The 22,001-nt window shown below is 32.5% G+C and overlaps 1 protein-coding gene and 1 pseudogene across 2 annotated transcripts in view; one reads left to right on the top strand and one right to left on the bottom strand.

Moving 5' to 3' along the window:
- CAMKMT (calmodulin-lysine N-methyltransferase) overlaps positions 1 to 22,001 on the bottom strand; it is a 326,415-nt gene that overhangs the window by 262,821 nt on the left and 41,593 nt on the right. The gene's annotated exons all lie outside the window — the stretch shown is intronic.
- LOC118605724 lies at positions 16,829 to 16,947 on the top strand (annotated as a pseudogene).

Below are 22,001 nucleotides of genomic sequence, written 5' to 3'. Positions count from 1 at the left end.
TAATAATTTTCATTTATATTCAGTAAATACTAGACAAGGAAAGACAGGTTAAAAAAACTGAATTTTAAAAAACCTGAATGAAAATTTTCCTTTACTTTTTTAAACACAGAACTTTAAATTTAAAAAGTAAGTTTAATTCAGATTCTCATATCAATGCTTATAGGCCTAAGAATATAGAGGCTAGAAAGGTAAGAATTTTGGATACCTCTAGACAAGCCTGAAATAAGTATAAATACTTCGAACAGATGAATTAAATCATGATTTTTTTTATTTTTTTGCTTTAAAAATTTGGGGAATGTAAGGATAAGTGATAGGAGAAACAAGGACATAAGGGACTTAGAGTATACATTAAAATGTCTATAAAATGTTCGTAGAATCAAGAGCTAGAGAACACAGCGATTAAAATTATCATACATGTCACCATCAAAATAACAAATAGCATTTACTGAACACTCAGGTAGGTAGATGGACTGCTGTGGAAAGTGCTTGCATTTTATTTAGTATTTGAAATGTTGGTCAGCCAGCCATCATATGTAGTTGACAGCCTGCTGCCCAACTGCCACGGCCAAAAACTTTATTTAAAGAAAAGGGATGTTTCCCATGGCAACTTTACTAGCTGGGTGTCATACTAGTGTCCAATTCCATAAAAGATTCTTCTGGTCCCTACCCAGTTGAACACATTTTCCATTTGTGCCATGGGAAATACATATACCTCTTTCTTACCGCCTTGGCTATTTCGCTGACTCAGTTTAGTGTATTCATGGACATATGTTGTTCAGTTCATCTTTATTCCTTACATATGTTATAAATATTATTTTGTATCCATTCACGATCTTAAATAAAAACAATATGTTTAAATAAGTTTCCAAAAAGAAAAGGAAGCAGGGCTTGCTTAAGACCTAACAACATGCTTCACAAGGAAGAAAAAAAATAATTCAAGGAAACACAAGAGCTGTAGAATATTTAAATAAAGGAAACATTGTAAGGTGAGTTATATACACAATAATACAGAGTTGCCTGGGTACAATCTTTTTTATAAGTAGTCCACGTCAATTTGCTATAATTGCAATCATAGAGAGAGTAAATATATATATAACCTTAGAATTTGGGAAAGTCCTGGGCACATAATGTTTCCTGATAATAATTCTGATAGAAAATAAAAAATGTCAAAGGTGGGACTTGAGCAAGGAAACTGATGATTCAAAGCAACCAGGCAAGGTTTACTCAGTGAACGAGAGATGTAGATCAAGTTGCCAGAGAACGTTATTTCAGAAGGAAAACAAACCTCAGTCAATGTTGTAATATGTGTTAATACTGAAAGACAAAGGTTTGTTACTTTTAGAGACAACAAATTCCTACAGAAGGGTAAACCTATTGCTGAGCCATCTGTTATTTGCAATACACATAATAAATTCAGCAGAAGGGTTGCACTCCCTTTGCTTCCTATAAACAGATGGAGTTTAAGTCTAAAATATCCTATCAATGGAGAAAGACCACCATTAACACCAAAAAACAAAAAAAAACAAAAAAAAACCCATACAGCCCACAGTTGAATACTTGGTTTCTTTGCATTCATCATACACATAATAAAGATGGCACTGCAAACCCTAGACTGCCATCCTTCTGTTACCATGAGAGCAACATCTTTTCTTTGTGAAACACATGTGGAAACAAAGGGAGACTATTCAGTTGAACTGGTTAAACATCTTTTGTACCTGGAATGTTGATGACATATCCAGTTGGCAGGCAGAAGCAACAGGGCCAATAAATAGCTCACCTATTTCATTTATTTACAAAATACACACATGCATAGCATACAGACTCCACGGCACAAATGACTGAATTCAGTATGTAAAAAGATGTGGCAGTCCTATTGTAGAAAGATATCTGATTCTAAGATACTTCCCTCAAATTTATAGAAAAATAATACTTTTGAATGAAATATTGATACTTCAAAACTTTAAAAATCTACTCAAAAGTACTTATTTATGTAACTGTATTTAAGCACATTTCCAAAAATGAATCAAATCTTGGCATTTGTGCAATAACCTGGTCATTTGTATGACATTCATATGTACGGTAGTTATTTTTCAGTGAACAGTTTGGGATCAGCAAATAGAAATTATTTTCTGTGGCACAAAAGCAAAAATGAAATTTGAAAGAATATTTTTTTTATCTAGGCTGAATATAAAGCAAATTCTCAGAATATCAAGCACTTCCATTTTTCTCATAAGAAACATTCTGGCTATGAAACATCTTTTATATACAAGCTTATGAACATCTAAGATCACTAACACTTCTCATATTATTAACAGCTTTGCTTTGAAAAAAATATATTTAAACTAAAAATAATTAAAGTACCATTATATTTATTACTTATTATTTTAATTGATATCTTAATTTATAATATGTTTCTATTATATCAGTTTTGAATGTCTAGATCTTGGCCTACCCGAATCAATTACTTGCTTGGAATCAATTAATACAGACATCCATATATAAGATATGCCCAGCAAAAGGACATGTAAATATAAATACATTTTAAATATTCCCTACTATTTTAAATTGAACTAAAATTAATAAAAAGATATAAACCAACAGATAGACTAGCTTGAACATAACTACAGAAGAAAATGAGCAGGGTGTCAGATTCTTTTCTGCTAATTAGACCACATTAGTGAGAGTATACAAGGAAATACCTTTTTGAAGTTTAATGATTACTATGTCATGTTTCAGTATAGCTCACCTTTACTGAACACTTACCATGTGCCAGTTATTACTTTTACTTTTCATGATTTAACTCATTTAACTCTCAGACTAGCCCCAGAAATCCACAATAATATCGGAATATAAGAGTAAAATACTACTTTGATGGTACGTTTTGATTTTTTTAAAAATCTACATGAAAAAGGCAGCCTAAACATTGTCTCCTTTAGCCAGCAGAAGGCCAGTTTAGGAAATCATCTGAGTCTATAATAGGGAGTTAACATGTTAAAATTTGAGGCACATTTACTATATTAGTCTAAATATAAATAGCTCACTTACTTCATTTACTTACAAAACACACACTCACAGCACACAGATACCACCAAACAAATGAATGAATTCAATATGCAAAAAGACATGGCAGAGTCCTATTATAGCAAGATATCTGATTCTAAGATATTTCCCTTAAATTTATAGGATAATAATACTTTTGAATGAAATATTGATACCTTAAAATTTTTTAAATCTACTCCGAAGTACTTAAAAAGACTTAGTCTGACCTCTATCTAAAGTATCAAACAAAGTTTCACAGAGCCATAAAATAATACACATCAATTAATCATCATCATCTGCTGAGTCAAACATTGGAAAATAATGTCAAGAAGTTACCCTGTAATTACTTTGTGGCTCCTTGAAAACCCATTTGACATAATCACTCTCTGACAGCTGCAAGAGGGAAAATGTTCTATTTCTTCTCCCACCAGTACCCTCTTCTGAGAGCCAGGGGCATCGCTTTTCAGCACTTCCTGATCTGCCAAATGTTTATGAGGGAAGTGTGTGGGGTGCCTCCGTAATCAGGGCTCCCGAGACCAGTCAGGGGTTGAGAGTTTCCAATCAAAGCTGTGGATTCAGGAGAGTCACAGTCAGGGGACTGGCAATGGGCTTATTATTACCAGTGCACAGGGAGGAAATTACTCAAGTACAAGAGAAGAGAATCTGGTTTTATCTAAAAAAACACTGGAATATTTCCCTCCCTTCTGTGTATGACATTACATTTCCATTTACAAAAGAAACCCTCAGTATCTAGCACATTATGATATGTTAAACATTCTTATTTGCCAGTATGAGGGTCAATAGCTAAACTTTGACTTCATACAAACAGGCAAGAAGTCAAATCACTCAGCTGACAAAACCTGAACTTTCTATCCAGTGTTTTTGGATTAGGACCACACTTGGGTCTTCTGCCCACCCCTGAACTGATGGAGGCTAAAAGTCTCTGTGAAGGTGAAGCACAGCCTCTTTGACAGCTCATTTCCAAGATGTTAATATGGTACTCCACTTCTTCCCTAAACACTTACCTTTGAGCTGACATCTCAGTCCAGTTCTCTACCTCCCAAGGGGAGTGTTTTCCCATATTCTATTATAAATACCACTTGGTTTTCATCAAGGGCATCCCCCAGAAGAAAGGCCTAACTTTCTGATAGCACAACCTGATAAACATAAAACCCCAGTACCTCAGCAATAGAATATGAGAGAAGCCTAGAAAAAAAAAACTCCTGCAAAACAATCCTATTGTGAGGAACTGAAGCTTTCTATTGCACTGAAACTACCTGTGTTCTTATCATAGATTTTTCATTTTTTCCACCAGAAGAGATATGAGCTATGTCTGTGACACAGTAAGATTTAGAAAGCCTATTGCATTAATGAAAATGAAATTGGTGCAGTATCCTATACCTCTGCTGTAAAAAAGGGAAAAATAAAGGACAGGAAAAGAAGGAAGAATAAAGGGATTACAAGGCCAGGCTATAATAAATACCAGTTTCTGGCAGGCCATTTTATCTGACAAGGACAAAAAGGGGAAAAGTCATTTCTACAGTTTGGTACTTAAAATTGAATTCGAAAGTGCTAATGGTATTTTTCTAATTTTCTTAAATTTCTGAGCTCTTCTTCAGAAGTTAATACAAAGATAATTTATCTCACTTGTCAAATTAAAATGAAACTTGAAAGGGAAAAAATATCACTTTATAAAAAAATGTTATTTACAATATCTTCGGGTTAAAAACAAAACTTGTGCAGAAGGAAAAAAATCTTTCATTAAAAAGGAATAGGTTAATTGTGCTGACCTAATTTAAGTCAATATTATTCTTGCTTTTGTCCCCAACAATGCTACTTACATATTTATAAGAGAATTCTGCATGATTAAAAAATGAATTTACAGACTATTTCATAGCTGGCATTTTAAAGTAACTTAATAATAATGTGCTATAACAATGATAATCTTACTTATAAAACTCTTATTTATTTACAGCATTGATATCTCATGTACTCTTGCAAATCTTTACTAATTTAACATTACAACTTCATAACTTTTCCTAATCTCATGTAATTTATTCTACTTAATTCCTTGCTTTTGGATATGCTACATTTGCCACCCATGAGTTTATTTCACTAGTCATTTACTTTTAACTGTAAAGCTAAACTATTTGAACGAAATAATCTCCCTACAAATCCAACATAGGAAAAAAAAATTATTTATCCAGCATTTTGTGCCATGAATTGAAGCTTTATTGCAAAGAGTAAGCAATAAACAAAAACACCTCAGGGGCCAGGGAGGAGCAATGTAACCAATTACATTTAATTAAATCAAAGGATGGGAGCCCCAGGGTTGAATGAGCTGAAGAACAAATTTGCATTAACACCTAGCAGCCAAACAAGTAGCTTCAGGTCTAGTCTGCAAGTACAATTGTTGCCATCTATTCTCTGCACTGAAGGGGGGCCATTAGCTAAATTCTTAGGCATTGTTTGTCCACTGATGAGAGGCTGCCTTCTCAACATTTCACTTCATCACATATGAAAATTGCCTACTAAAATAAACAGCTTCCACTGAAAGCTCAGAAACAAACATTATTATCTGACTCCAGTTTGCAATTTGGTGAAAACTCTTCAGGGTTGCTAGAGGAGAGAAAAAAAAAAAAAAAGGAAAAGTGTGATTCCAGGCTCTAACTTTACATTTGATGGAGATCATATTTTGGGAAGATTCTTTTATAATATCAGAGACTACGAGACAGGTTATTCCTTAGGGTCCACCAAGAATACCTTTGCTCTCGATGGAATATTTTGATTTGATCCTACAACATGAGAATCTCAAACACTGTGAGCTTAAAGCCCACTCTCTTTATTATTCAAGCCACAATTCCCAAAACAATGTTCTTACTTTATGAAAAGCTTCTCCCTTGGTGACTTACTATTTTTATGAAGGGTAACCCAATAAATCATCAGTAGTTCCACTATGGTAGAAGAGGAGGAAATAAGAATGATAAAATAGAGACCAAGAAATAGGCAAAGATATACGTCTGGCTAAGGTTATATTTCAGATTGAACAAAAATCCAAAACTATAATTGAATTATATCTAGAAATTAATTTGCATTAACAATATATCATTCTCTATCCATAAAATATTGAACTTTTATATATTTTGTGTGTGTGTGTGTGTGTGTGTGTGTGTGTGTGTGTGTGTGTAGTGACCTGAATTACCAAGCCGATGCATTCCACACTGCTTGAAAGTCTACAGCAGCATAGCTTGTAGGGTGGGTAGGCCAGCTTGAGTCTAAGTGGGATTCAGACATTTCTGGGCTGGTTAGGTAAACCCAAGAGACAAGATCTGTTTAGATGGCAGGGCTCAAAGGGCTCTCTAAGAAGAGCAAGGCTCTTTGATTTGAACCTTAAGTTTCGGATGACTGAAACAAAGATTCTCACAACCTGAATTTCAAATCCCTCCCTAAGGCTCAAAGCATTCTTAAAGTCCCCAATGTTTGGAGAAAAGACAGGAAAAGGCAAAATAGCCTCCTATTCCAACATACCCAGGTTCAGACTGTCACTCTAGTAGGCAGAGCTTGTTGCACAGAATAAATACCTGATGCCCATGCTGCATGATCCTTGAAAGTGTGATAGTTTTACAAACTCATAGAGTCATGATAAACATGCATCTGGAGTTATATACCCAAATTTCTGCCTCCCTCACATAAGCTAAGGCTATTAAAACCTTTTTAAGGAAAAAAAAAAAAAGACCCTAATACAAACAAGCAACAAAATATTAAACAGGACCTAGGTTGTCAGGGCGGCACGTGACCCTCTAAAACCTCTTCTCCGTGGTGGCTGAGGAGCCTCTTGGGAAAGAACTTAAGTTCCAGTCAGCTGTTTGCATGTCTAGATGAAGGCAGCAAAGTGTATGGACTGAGGTTAGGGTGGAGGAAGTTGCTGAGGAAAATTCTAAGAAGAAATCTATGCTAAAAGTAAATAGACAAAAAGGAATGTGGAAGAGGAAACTAGGCACACTGATGTGACCCTGAAGAGTTGTTGGACTAAAAGAGTGACTCTGGTTATTGAGCATCCTCCATGGGACTCATGAAAAAAAAAAAAAAAAAAAAAACTGGAAGAACTGTTTCACTGAAGATTCTGCATGAGAGAGATAAGCAGACCTGTTTTAGAACCTAACAAAGAAATACAAAAGGAAGAAAAGCATGCTCCCATGCTTCATCATGTTTTATAGTACTATGGTATACTATCCAGTATACTGCCCAGAGTGGGTAGGGAAAGAGACCTCAGCACTTAGAACAGTAAAAGATGCCCATTTAATTCCTGACAGGCATAGAATTTTTATGCCAAAGTGTTACTCATTTGCTTCTTCATCAAATATGGCTGGAATGCAGCATCAACCAAAACTCTCCTAAGTATCTCATTCCTGGTGAAAGAGGCCTTGTGTGTGAGCATTTGTGATACTCTTGGGGACTCTTGGGAATATTTCAGGAGCACATTTGCTGAAGTCCTACAATAGCAGTAGTTACAAGAGCCAGTGGAATTTGGATTATGCTTAATGTGACTCCACAGCTCTAAGCTGATGTGAAGCCTGAAAAAATTGGGTACACACACACACACACACACACACACACACACATGCACACACACGAATTCGGGAAAAAATCTTGAGTTTACTAAAAGAATTAGCTGCATTTATAAATTCCTTCGTATTTTTATAAAAAATGAAAACATATAGTCTGGTTTGGGTCATATGTGCATTATAAAATGAACCTGGTATATTTCGCGGTAGCTACTTATTGGCATGTTGGGCTCCATGTGTTTGAAGACTAACTTAAAATTTCGAAGGCAATATTTTTATGCCACAGTGTTATTCATTTGTTACCTAGTCATATATGGCTGGAATGCAGCATTAACAAAAACTTCCCTAAGTATCTTATTTTAGTATGCTTGGTGGTAACTTGATGACTCTGATTTATAGGTACTCTTCAGTTTGACCAGACAACTGATCTTATGAAAGTATTTGATAATAACCTGACCTCACAAATTCTTAGCATTTTTCTTGACACTGAATATTTTCCCAGATATTCTTAATCTCTAGGTATTTAGATTTTCTTATTCTTAATTGCTAGGCAATCATTCTCAATGGTGGAACTGAAAATTTCTATTTGTACCAAAATTCAAATATTTACTTTACTTATAGTCAAGCAACCCCTTGACTAAGTACATTTTCCTTTTGTCAATTATATTGAATTGCCTTTGCCTTTACAATAATTCTATTTTATACAAATGCAAATTATTTTCATAAAATTTTAATCTATGTTTTAGAATTGGCATAATTTCCAATTAATCGTATAAAGCAAATTACTTGATAAAATGATTCTCAGGTTATTATTTTTTTTTTTAAGTCATGGACAAGGCTATTAAGCTTTTGCTTAATGTATTCAACCGGAGAGAGAATTAGATCAGTTTTTCTGTAACAGTCTCCATTTTATACATATGGTTTTTGATTTAACAGTTCTTTTGCCCTCTGAAAAATGTAACATCATTTACTCATTGTGTTACCAAAAATATGAATAATTAAAGGGTCACTCTTATAAATCTAAAAATTTCTTGCAGGTATATGAATGTAAAAATGAGTCATGGCCTTTCTGTAATCAAAATAGTTCATATCAAATGTTATTGTTTTTGATTGCTCCATTAACTACCAAAGAATCTATAATGACCTCATCTTCATATTTCTATGATAATTTGCAATCGCAGTTCTCTTTCAGTCATGATATTCTTGTCACAATGTAAGTATATCTTCTCCATCAAAATGAGTGTTATAACAATGGTTAGCAGGCACTAAACAGATAGATCATTAGTCTCTTCTCAGCTGGATTTGAAATACTGTTGCCTTTTGGTAAGATGAAGTTGTATTCATTTAAAAATCTGGTCATTATCTATAAATAAATAGCTTTGTTTTATTTTTATTATTTTATAACATGAATCAAGTCATTATTAAAATATAAGCACCATTTTCTTTATCAACTTTGGGTTGAATCCTCTTTTATGAGACTAGGTACACTGACCTACATAAATGCTGGTGACATATCCTAGCATTATCATTATGGCTGTTACTTTATAATGGCGACTGAAGAAAAGAGAGCAAATTAGAATTTAGAAAGGATGGCAATTCAAAGTCAAAAATTGTTATAAAAGAAAAAAGCGACTTTAAAACTTATGAGAGTAAATGAAGGATTCTTCAAGCAAATTACCTTTGATATTCATTTTTTAAAGGTATTCTATTTCTAGAAGGCAGCTAAAATTAAAAATAAAAGTACCATTTAAGTTATGGTACACATATGTCCAAAAGAGGCGAGTATGTACATAAGGCAGGCTTACATATAAATACATATATACACAAAACAGTTAATATTTTCTTTGAATTCATTAAAAAACAAACAAGTATTGTATTTATAATGCTGTACCATTTGGTTAGAAATATTGTTCAAACTTTCCCTTTCCCTTCTTGTTCTCCAGGAGTTCATAGTGTGTGGGGAAGACAGATATACATATATATGTATTTTTTTATTTACAATTCAGTGCAATGACTGCTCATTGCATGATTTACAAGGTGGCATCTCTGCAGCACAGAAAAATAAAGGAAGGGTAGAGATGGAGGACTAAAATGTGAAATGTTATAAGAGCTAAAAGTCTTGAAGGATCATTGAGTCTGAACCTAAGCATATGTTTATTTGTTCTCACATCTAGGTTCACTCCTGAGAATCCATTAAAATCCAGGCAACCAGTAGAAGAAATACCACTCCTCTTTAGGAATCCATTAAAAAATTATTTATGATATTATTAATACTACTACAGGTTGAAGATATAGAGAAAAGAGAAGGGAAGGAAAGCTGGACTGAAGATGTAATAGACATTTGGTACGTCACACCACACCGATTGTGAAAAAGGAGCTCACTTTACAGTGGAAAAAGTAAAGCTATAGGTTGATAACCCAGGAAATTCACTGTTCCTATGCAACCCCTCATCAAAAAGCAGCTCACCTCTTGGGAAAGTAGAGACTGATCCTGCAGATTGATCTGGACAGAGAGGCTCCTGAGCCCAGTCTGCCTTCTTTCCTGTCCATTTCCCAGGCTTCCCCACAGATTCTGGGAATTGCTTAACCAAGAAATTTTATTTCTAGGAGGGAGAAGGTAGAAAAGAGTTAAGGGGGTCAAATATGTGGTGATAGAGGGAAATCTGACCTTGAGTGGTGAACATACAATAAAATATACAGATGATATATAGAACTGTATTTATGAAACCTATGTCTAATTTTTTAAAATAAATCTAATTTTAAATTTTTAATTAAAATTTTTATAATCAAAATAATAATATAATAAATGTTATTTCTAAAGTTAGTCAGCATCAGTTTCTATTATTTTGCAACCAAACTAGATATAGAATGGAAATGATGAAATATCAGAGAAATGAAAGGATTCCTAAGTCTTTAAAATATTCTCACCCATTGTTATTCTAAAACTATAACCGAGTCGTGTACTTTAAGATTTTCTGCTTTTGATTTAGGAAAAAAACAGAATGCTTTCAAAACAAAGGAAATAATATTTCACCTGAGTAATTATGAAGTCTATAAGCCCGTTCATAAATATTAAACTATCAAACTTTAATTATAAAAAGCAAGATAACTTTTCACTTATCTCTAACATCCTGGATTCATGTTGCAACTGTTTTCATTTTGTATTGTTATTGGGAGTAGCAATGTCATCTTTTCATTTTTTTCAAAAACACATTACTGAGAATATTTGAAGACATATTTACTTGTTAAAGGAGAACTGCATTTACACATTTCTAGAAAGGCATTCTTAGCTGAGAGAGCATCTTCATTTTATAACTTCAATTTTCATAGTTTTTTATCTCTGAAAGAAAAGTCCATAGATGTTTTTATCAAACATGTAAATATAATCACATGCAAAAGAATAAAATTAGATCCCATCCTATACCACTCGCAAAATTAACTCAAAATGGACTAAAGATTTAAACATATGACCTGAAACCATAAAGCTCCTAGAAGAAAAGAGAGAATAAGCTCCTCCACATGGATCTTGGCAATGGTTTTTTTGGATATGACACAAAAGCACAAGCAATATCTAAAAAATAAAGTGGTACTACAAATAAGCCAATTAAAAATGGGCAAAGGATCTGAGTAGACACTTTTCCAAAGAAGATATTCAAATATACAACAGGTACATCAAACTAAAAAGTGCTACACAGCAAAGGAAATTATCAATAAAATAAAAAGGCAACCTACCAAATGGGAGAAAATATTTGCAAAACACATATTTTAGATTAATACACAAAATACATAGGGAACTCATGGAATTCAACAGCAAAAATACAAATAATCCAATTAAAAATGGGCAAAGGACCTGAGTAGATAGATACTTTTCCAAAGAAGATATCCAAATATATAACTGGTACATGAAAAGGTGCTCTGTGTTCAGTATCATTCATCATAAGGGAAATGTAAATCAAAACCACAATAAGACGTGTTAGAATGGCTGTCATCAAAAAGAGACAACAAGCGTTGGTGAGGATGTGGAGAAATGGGAACCCTGAAGTATTGTAGATGGGAATGTAAATTGGTACAGCTACTGTGGAAAACAGTATGGACACTCCTCAAAAAATTGAAAATAGAACTACAGTATGATCCGGCAATCCCACTTCTGGGACTATATACAGTGGAAAGGAAATCACTATCCCAAAGAGATACCTGCACTCCTGCGTGCACTGTAGCATTGTTTACAATATCCAAGAATCTAAGACATGGAAACAACCTAAGTGCCCACTGATGAATTAATGAATAAAGAAAATGTGGTACTATTCACTCATAAAAAATAAGGAAATCCTGCCATTTGCGAATATATGGATGGATCTTAAGGGCATTAGGCTAAGTGAAATAAGTCAGACAAAGAAAGATAAATACTATATGATCTCACTTATATGGGGAACCTGAATGAAAAAAAAAAAAAAAAAAAAAACCTCAGAAACAGATGGGATTTGTGATTGCCAGAGGCGGGGGTGGGATCAGAGGGAAGAACTGGGAGAAGGTGGTCAAAAAGCACTAATTTTCAGTTGTAGGTTCCGGGACATAATGCACAAGACGACTATAGCCAACAATACTGCTTTGTATATTTGAAAGTTAAGAGAGTAAATCTTAAAAGTTCTCATAACAATGGAAATAAATTTTTGTAAGTACGTGAGGTAATAGATGTTAACTAAACATATTGTGGGGCGGGGGATGTGTGTGTATCAAATCATTAAGTTGTACACCTTAAACTTATACAATGTTATATGTCAATTACAGCTCAATAATACTGCAAGAAAAACCACATGAAATAAAGAAGTTTTTACAAGTGAAAAAATATAAATAAAATTTCTTCGCATTGCCAAAAATTTTTAAGTTCTTAAACAAGAAAAAAGTCTTACTTTAAAACTTTCAAGAAAACTGCTTAAAAGAACTACATGAATAGGATTAAACTGTTTTGAGGAAACATTAGTTATATATCTTAATGTTCTACTTTCTATGGTTTTGATAGTCAATATTGCTCTAACATCTAATTTTCCCATGAACACAATATTAAGAATAATTTCTCAAGGAATATTTAATTCTAACCATTACTACCCCAGAAACGTTCAAAGAAAATATATAGCAGATATAGGCAGCAGCCAACAATCAACTTTCTTTGTGAATAAAGTGTTAGCGCTTTCTTTGTGATCCTCTTGGCCACTGTGATGAATAATAGCAAAAATCTCTAGAGGTGATTAACAAAGATAATGAGGTGACAGTTAATCCCTTAGACAATTTTCAAAAAACGTAAGCAAAGGAAAAAAAGTAAGCTTCTACTAGCAGAATGCAGGCTATGAAATAAATGATACTCCATACTGAACGAAAGGGGTGGGAACGACTCCAACAAACTAATATTTTTTAAAATGTAATTAAATGTTATTAGCTCCAAATTTCATACTACCTTCAAAGGCCTAGTAATGTCTTGGATGCACTTCATTGCACCTAGCTTTTGTATATTCTATCTCTTTACATGAATATTCTCTCTCTCACAAATGGGGGGAAAAAGTATTGGCTGGGTTCTAAATATCTGTTGCTGTTTTCATGAAAAAGAAAAATTTTTTAAATCACGAAAGTAACAATATTTCTATTAATTAAAAAACAGCCTGAGACTTAACTGTATAACCCATGTAAAACACAAATTATACACAGAAGAATATGTTACTTTTTTATTTCATATACCTAGATGTGATCCTTCAAAAGTTTTAAAATAGAAGCTAGAGATTTAAACTATATCCTATATACTGAGCTTATATTAGACTTATACAATTAATAAATTTGTATTTATAATTACTAAAATAATTGTGTAATTCACCTAAACCTAGACAACCAGTGACACTGTTTGAATATTTCTCAGATGGCAAAAATCTATGTAAATACTAAAAAGAGGGAATGATGGCACTATATCACCTATTGTGTCTGATGATGGTGACTCTTTGCACTTTAAAAACCCATTAGTATCAACCATGGAAGAAAAAACATTTTAAGACTATTTCCTGGACCTCAAGAAATATATACAAATGTTTACAGATTTATAAGAAAATTAAAATACCAACTGATACTAGTAGACTGCCTAATTCACAAAAGTACTGTGATTTTTCAACGTCAGTAAAACACAGAAAAATACATTCTGATAAAATTGTCACATTAGACTGGCAATGCTGATCAAAGGAACGATTTGTTCATTTTGAATAGATCCTTGCTAAAAGGGATTCCATAGTACACAAAGATTATTTATCACTTTCTACCTGTTTAGAAATACTAATGATAGCTTGGTTTGATTTTGTGATATACTTATTATTTTACATATCTACACATTCTTCTATGGCATATTATGTTAATTTCACAGTTCTCATAAAACAGGTACATCTTCTAAACCATAACAAAAGCCACTAGCAATGTGTTCCTTTTATTATGCTGTACACACACAGGTACCTGATTCTTGTCTCCTCTTCTCCCCTTGGGGATTTTATCACTTATTACCACTGTTGCTACACTATCTTGCTGAGAGAGGCTACCAATTTTACCCTTTGGTCCAAATTTGAACAATGGATTCCACACAAAGCATTAAGGTTGTTTGATGCATTAGACATTATAAACACACTGCTTTAGGGCTCTGTGCTTTCCAAAGACCTAACATTTGAAATCTAAAAAAAAATACTGTGCCAATATTACAAAACTGTAAGATCAAAATCAATAAAGGTTCAAACAAAACATAACAAGAGGTAAGTTTCAATTTAACACATGTGGTTGAACTTAAATTGTACTTAATGTGGGATGTGGGTACACTTTAATGAGCTCGATAGAGTCTGCCTCCAAAAGTAAGAGTTCCTAAGGCCTACACATGTCCTAAAACAGTCCTGCATTGCCCAGAGGAGATAGGCTGGACTGATTAAACCAGATCCATAAAAAGTTAGGAGTTAACAAAGAGAATTTTAAATATCCTGGGAAACCAGACTATTCCATTTATAAAATACAGTTTATTTGTCTTCAATTTATTGCTGATTATATATAGCAGAAATCTTCATGTCTCTGGATACTTCACATCTTTTGAACATCCTTTTAAGGTCTAAAAAATTCCCACATTGTGAATTCCTCCTCTCCAGAGTAAAAGCTAGAACTCACTCTCCATCTTACCTTGTTAATAGAGCAGGCTCAGCCAATCAAACACGTTCACATATGACTTCAATTTACTAGTGAGCAAAGTGAAGAGGCAAGTGTTTCATGAGATTCAACACAGACTATGGGTTCAATGGCAAGTGGTGGCATCAAGAATGCCTTCACTGAAGCGGTTTCTCAATGTGTATTGGGCATTGTATCTGATTCATCTCACACAAGTCTGACTTTCTGGCTCTCCCAGGATTCTAGGAGTTCCTTAATACTTTAATAAATTCCTTTTCAGTTAAACCAACTAACATGGATTCTGTTTTTTTGCAACTAAGAATCCTGGCTCTCATAAAAAGGACTCACTTTCCTAGCTCTTGGTCAACCTCATGCAGCAAACACAAATTAGTAGCAACCTTTCAGCATGTGGCTACATATCTACTGTGCAAAATATGGTGAAATAGAAACTCAGCCTGCATTCCAACTTCCTAATAAACTGAGTTCTTGTACAAAAAAAGCAGGAAAACTACTCTCCCAGATTCCTTTGCAGCTAAGGTTCTGGATGCAAAATAGGTTGCATCACTTAGATGCACTTACGTGGGATTCGAAATGTGAACATAATGCTTTGGCTAAGCTATTGCCGTTGGAAAGCATAGTGGGTTTTTCTGCAAAAGCATTCTATTGTCCAGCCATTATCTCTATGGGTGAAAGAGAAAGGTACAATGATATCTTTCTGATTCCTGGATCTCAGACACATATTCTTAAACTCAGTAGTCCTAATGGTGATTTCCTATTTCCCCACCTTGAAAATGGAGGAAGGAGGCCATGAGCCAAGAAATGTGAACAAACCCTAGAAGCTAGTAATGACAAGAACATATATTTGCCTCTGAGCTTTCAGAAAGGATGACAGAATGCATACATCTTGATTTTAGCCCAGTGTGACTTGTGTTAGATTCTGACCCATAAAACTGTAAGATAATAATAAATTTATGTTGTTTTAAAAGAGTAAGTTTGTGAAAATTTGTTAGGACAACAGAAAATCAATATAAAGTAGTATATATCCCCCTTAAAACACTGTATAAAATGCCAAAAGGTCAAAGCAAATTTAACCATCAATCAATGGGGACTCTGATAAACTAAGGAACAGTTCACAATGCAGTAGTATGCAGCCATTTAAAAAAAATGAACTAGGGAAAAAAAATGAACTAGAAGTTTAGTGAGTTGTTATGGTCAGATGTTTAATATTTACTGTTAAGTTAGAGAAAGACAAAAAAAGTGGGTACAGAATAACATAAATACAAAAAGAGTTTTTAAATTATGTTTATACTTGCATTTAAAAGCCTAGAAGAAAATCCATTAACAAATGCTATTTCTATGGAATGAAAAGGGACTTTCGGGTTTTTTATATTGCTGGATATTTTTTCAATGAGAATGTATTATATGGGGAAGCTATAAATATAGTGTTGTTTTTATACATGTAACTAAATGCAGTCAATTTTATCCATGTATTAAAATTTCTATAATCTTTATGAAATTTAAATATAAGTCACTTAACATACAATTTCTAAATCTTACCCAGATATGGTATTATCTTACCTCTGATAGAACGACTCAATATTCTCTCTGAATACATTGGGTCACTCAAACTACGTTACTTAAATACAGTTTTTGTTGAGATAATTTCTTACTAAAACAAAAAATACAGTACTACTGTCTTTATAGTAAGTTAATAGAGAGGTACAGTACTAAAATAATCAATCAGATAATATTAAATGATCAATCAGTTAAAATTAAAGTTAGACAGTTTAAAATTAAATAATCAGTTAAAATCAAACATTTGTAAACAGTTGGTTTACATTTCAAAGTACATACTAAATTCAAAATAAATTCAGAAAACATTGTATTTGTTCAAATGCTTTAGTCAATCAGCCCTCGAGGCCAATTAGTACTAAATAAAAGTTTAAATACTGAAGGGGCAATCCTTGAATCTTTTTATTCAGTCAGATTTCAGAAACTTCAATGATTTTAGACCTCAAAGATAATTAGTAAAGAATCTAAAGTACTGAGCACTAGTCTATGGCCATGCCACCCTGAACATGCCCGATCTCATCTGATCTCAGAAGCTAAGCAGGGTCGGACCTCGTTAGTACTTGGATGGGAGACCACCTAGAAATACCACATGCTGTAGTAATAGATAGATAGATAGATAGATAGATAGATAGATAGATAGATAGATAAATGCTGTATTTTGTTTATATTGGCATATTCACTTAAGAGTAAAGATCCATTTAATTTTTACTATTTTAGAGTTAAAAATGAATGAGGGAACAAAGGAGACACTAACAGATATGATTACCAAACATTATGATAACGATTTTCAGAAATTATCTATTTTTGTCATTATGCTTTGACAAATAGCCATTGGAGTTTTCATTAACATTGCATTAAAAAATATGTGCACAAATATGTGCATTATTATTGAAGATACCGGTTTGTTCATGGAAGTGATTTATTATGACTTATGCATGTTATTTTATAATTATACACTTTTATTTACTTTGAGACAAATAAAGCAACATTTTTATAGTAATACGGTGGTAAAGAAAATAAATACAATAAAAAATTTATAGATGCTAAAAGCAATAATATTTAAATGTAATAATTCTAGCTGCTGTGCCAGATTTAATGATCACAAAAGTCACAAGAGTAACCAATAAAATTTTAAATTTGTTAGCTAGTATTACGTTCAATATACACAAAAAAATTTTTAAAGTGTTTATTGAAATGCATATGTCATAAAGTGGTGGTAAATCTACCTTCTAAAAATGATCTACATCTTTTATCTACAGAATAAAAATTGGCAAAATTTGTTTGATTTGACCAAATCATTCCGATCTCATAGGTAGAGAGCTTTTTCTAATAATTTACCTTACTTGTACTTAAAATATATTTCTCAATTATAATAAACTGATTTCTAGCAATAAACATCAGGAAATTGAAATATTTAGAAATAAATTTAACAAAACATGTGCAAGACCTGCAAAATGAAAACTACAAAACTTTGCTGAGAGAAATTAAGGAATGTATACATAAAAAGAGAGCCATATCATTTTCATGGATTGCATAACTTCATGTTGTTAAAGTGTCAATTCCCCAAAATTCATCCATAGATTCAGTGCTTTTTCAGTCAAAATGCCAATATACTTCTTAGTAGAAACTGAAAAGCTGGTTCTAAAATTTATATCAAATGCAAAAACCCAGAATAGCCAAAATAATTTTGAAAAGCGAAAACAAAGTTGGAGGACTTACCCCATTTCCAGACTCACTAATAAAGCCACAATAAAGACAACAGTGTGGTAATGGCATAAATGACAGATGAATGAAACAGAGTCTAGAAATAGGCCTGTACACATATGCTCAATTAATTTTCTAATAAGATACAACATTAATTTAACAGTAAATTAATGAAGTCTTTTTAATAAATGAATCTGGAACAACTGAATATCCATGTGCAACAACAACAAAAAGGAACTGTGATCTCTATCTCATACCATATGTAAATATTAACTGAAAATGGACCATAAACAAAATATAAGAGCAAAAGCTATAAAACTTCTAGAAGAAAACATAAGAGAAAATTTTTATGACCTTAGTGTAGGCAAAGTTTTCTTAAATAAGACTCAAAAAGCATGAACTATAGAAAAATAATAAATTAGACTGTATTAAAACTTAAAATCCTTAGCTCTTTGGAAAATGCCATTAAGAAAACACAAAGGCTAACCACCAGCTGGGAGAAAATGCTCTCAATACCTACCTGACAGAGGACTTGTATTCAGAACACATAATGAATTCCCACAACTCATTAATAAGAAGACAAACCATCCAATTTTAAAATGGGCAAAAGATTTGGCATACACTTCAGAAATGAAAAAATAATACAAACAGCCAATAAGCACATGAAAAGATGCTCAATATCATAGTCATCAGGTATATCATTAAATCATATATAGGTAGATGCACTGTATACCCAGTAGAATAGCTAAAAAGACAATATAAAATAATAAGACAGTAAAATAAAAAGACAACATCCAAACACTGACAAGGATACAAAGCAACTGGAACTGTCGAATATTGCTAGAGGCAATGTAAAATTGTAAATTTAATCATTTAGTGAAACAGTTTGGTAATATTACTTACTACACTTACTACAACCCAGAAATTCTCTCCTAGGTATACACCCAAAAGAAATGAAAACATTTCCACACAAAAAATCTTGTACATGAATGTTTACAACAGTATTATTTGAAATAGCCAAAAAGTGGAAATGAAATGTCCATCGACAAATGAATGGATAAACAAACTATGAATATATTCATACAACACTACTCAGCAATAAAAATAAATAAATAGACAACAGATATACACAACATGAATGAATTTCAAAAACATTTAGCCAAGTGAAAGAAACTAGAGAAAAAAATAAGAGTCCATACATGATTGCATTTATATGAAATATTGGAAGAGTCTACTCTAACCTATAGTAACAGAAATAGATTAATGGTTGCCTAGGAGGAAAAAAGGCATTGACTGGAATAGAACACAAAAGAACTTTCTGGTTTGATGGAAATGTTCTATATATGGATTGCAATAGTGGTTACATGAGTATATAAAATTTTCCAAACTCATCAAAATGTACAATAAAATTTGTACATTTATATAAGTTATATCTCAATAGAGTTGCTTTTTTAAAAAATTAAGTGAAAAAGGAGCAAATTAAGTCATACATTACTTTTGAAATTTTTCAATGATCTATAATTTCATTGCTCTATTTAGATACTAAATTGCCTCTTTCTCTGAACACAGGGCTACTCAAAAGATATCCATTAACATTTAATTATGTAGATATGCCCCTATTACTTTTTTCTTTAAATAATAAATGCACTAAACTCAACTATACTTCATAAATTGATATTATTTGGTAAAGCATTTAGTTAACTGAAACAATTATTCAATGTCTTAAAAGGATTTTGAACAATATTAGTTCACATTTAGATTGACATTAGAAGAATCAAACCTACAACCATTTACTAAACTATTATGTGCAGCTTAGCCAACATTAGTAGCAATTTCCCTTTAAAAACAATATTTGAATTTAAAACATAACACAGTATTATGACTCACAGCATGATTCAGTGTGTAGGGGTTAGAAATGAAGTACTGAACATACATATAAGGGGATGCAAAATACTTTGAAAAGGAATACTATGATTTCTAGCAACTTCCCCCCCAGGGATTTCAATTTCCATTCCATGGCAGCCACTTGAAGAAATGTGGAATCATTGTTTTCACAAAATTGAAGACTTTAAACGTATAATTCCTTCTCTAAACTGTGATTTCACTATAGATTTCACACACATGCATACACACACACAAAATTCTCTCTCTGTTTATATTAGATATTCATACAAATAATGCAAAGTGACCAATTTAAAGGCCAAAGAAAATGACTCTAAGTATGAAATGCTGAAGAGGGAATTCACATACAAAAAATTAACTTATCTATGTGATTCTTTAATTTGTATCACTAGCGCCATAGTCTGGAGATAGTGGAAATAACTAATGTATTATAGGACGTGCCGAGATTGATTTATAACTATGTACTGTTATAAAAAATTCATTGTCTACTCTGGCTAAATCTGGATGGTGGCTATATGGATGTTTCATATTCTCTATGCTTTTCTGTGTACTTGAAATAGTTCATAACTTACAAATGTTGAGATTAGAAATAAACAAAGAATAACACAGCTAAATTCATATAAAAGAAGCTTAAAAATGGTGAATACTACTGAATGGAAAAGAAACAGAAAATTCTTTTCTTAATGTCAATTTCCTCTTCTTCGGCATCTCATACTTTTATTCTTACAGTATATAATTTAAATATATACTCTGACGGTCCAAAAACAATTTGTGGCAAAGTTATACTATCCATTGTTTTGATCATTCATTCATTCAACAAATACTTGTTCCTTCACTATACGTATAGGGCTACAGTAGATGCTGCAGGGGATACACAGAATAAATGGATACGACTGAATAAATTAGTGCTCATGACAATCATTTCTCTCCTTGTGGTGATTTTACATACTGTCTTCTCTCAGCCACAGGCTTTTACCCTCAAAGAGTCATGGCAGAACAATTATGAAGGATTCAGTACAAATATATATTGTCTGATGAAGAAAACAATTTTAAAAGGATTTTCATATAGGTCTTGATTGGCTATGTACTGAAAGCCAAAATTTCTGAATAAGGTTAATGATGTTTTGGGCAATAAATCAACAGTAAAAGTGAAGTTACAAGAGTCAGTGGAAATTGAAGAGCTTAGGACACCAATGAAAAAAATAATTAAAATACTACTTTGAATGATGACAATTTAAACAGACTATGGCAACTGGCAGAAACCATTTAAACAGAGTTTAATAAGTGGAATTAAAAAAAAAAAAAAGAACTTGGGACAAAACTTAGGGAAAGGTTGTTCCAATGGTTGATATGATACATAATAGAAAGGTAGTCATATTACATTGCCCAAAGCTATATTCATTTGCATACTCAATATGCTAACTAAGAAAATACAAAAAATTTGTCTGCTACTTGGATTTTTTAAAATTTAGTCTTTATTCAAAATCATGAGGCACTGATAGAGTATTAAGGATCTTAAAAATCTCATTAGGGAATTTGTTGATTATATAATCCAAATATGTCACTTTATAGATGAGGAAACTAAAATCTGGAGCACAAATTCTATGCTCAAGGTCAAATCATTTTAAAAATGCAACGATGTCTAATATGAGTATAAAATGTATATCTCCCTGGGTTCTAAATATTCACAAACCTTAAAAACCAAATATAGTGGGTTTTTGTAGAATAAATGAACTTTGCTGGCCAGAATATTAAATTAATCATAAATATATCTACCCTAACCAATCTGGATATCCAAGAGTATTATGTACAAAGTAGGATCTACGAAGATTGCGAATATATTTGCTCAAAAAAAAAAAAGCATTTTATAAAACAAAACAATTCAATTTCTTACTCTTAGAATCTCCAACAAGTAGGAACTAATGAATTTAGTAAAGATCATTTCTGGGAACTCAATACTCAAGGTTGGTATTCAAAAGATTAAGTTTCCTTTGTTATGCTGTGTAACTCCAATAGGAAAATCTCAGCCAAAAGTTCCTTAATACTTTA

This window comes from Rousettus aegyptiacus, unplaced genomic scaffold (assembly GCF_014176215.1).
Source record: "Rousettus aegyptiacus isolate mRouAeg1 unplaced genomic scaffold, mRouAeg1.p scaffold_m13_p_7, whole genome shotgun sequence".
Taxonomy (NCBI): Eukaryota; Metazoa; Chordata; class Mammalia; order Chiroptera; family Pteropodidae; genus Rousettus; species Rousettus aegyptiacus.
The sequence above is the reverse complement of the archived record's forward strand: the minus strand, read 5'-3'. Positions and strand labels throughout refer to the sequence as shown.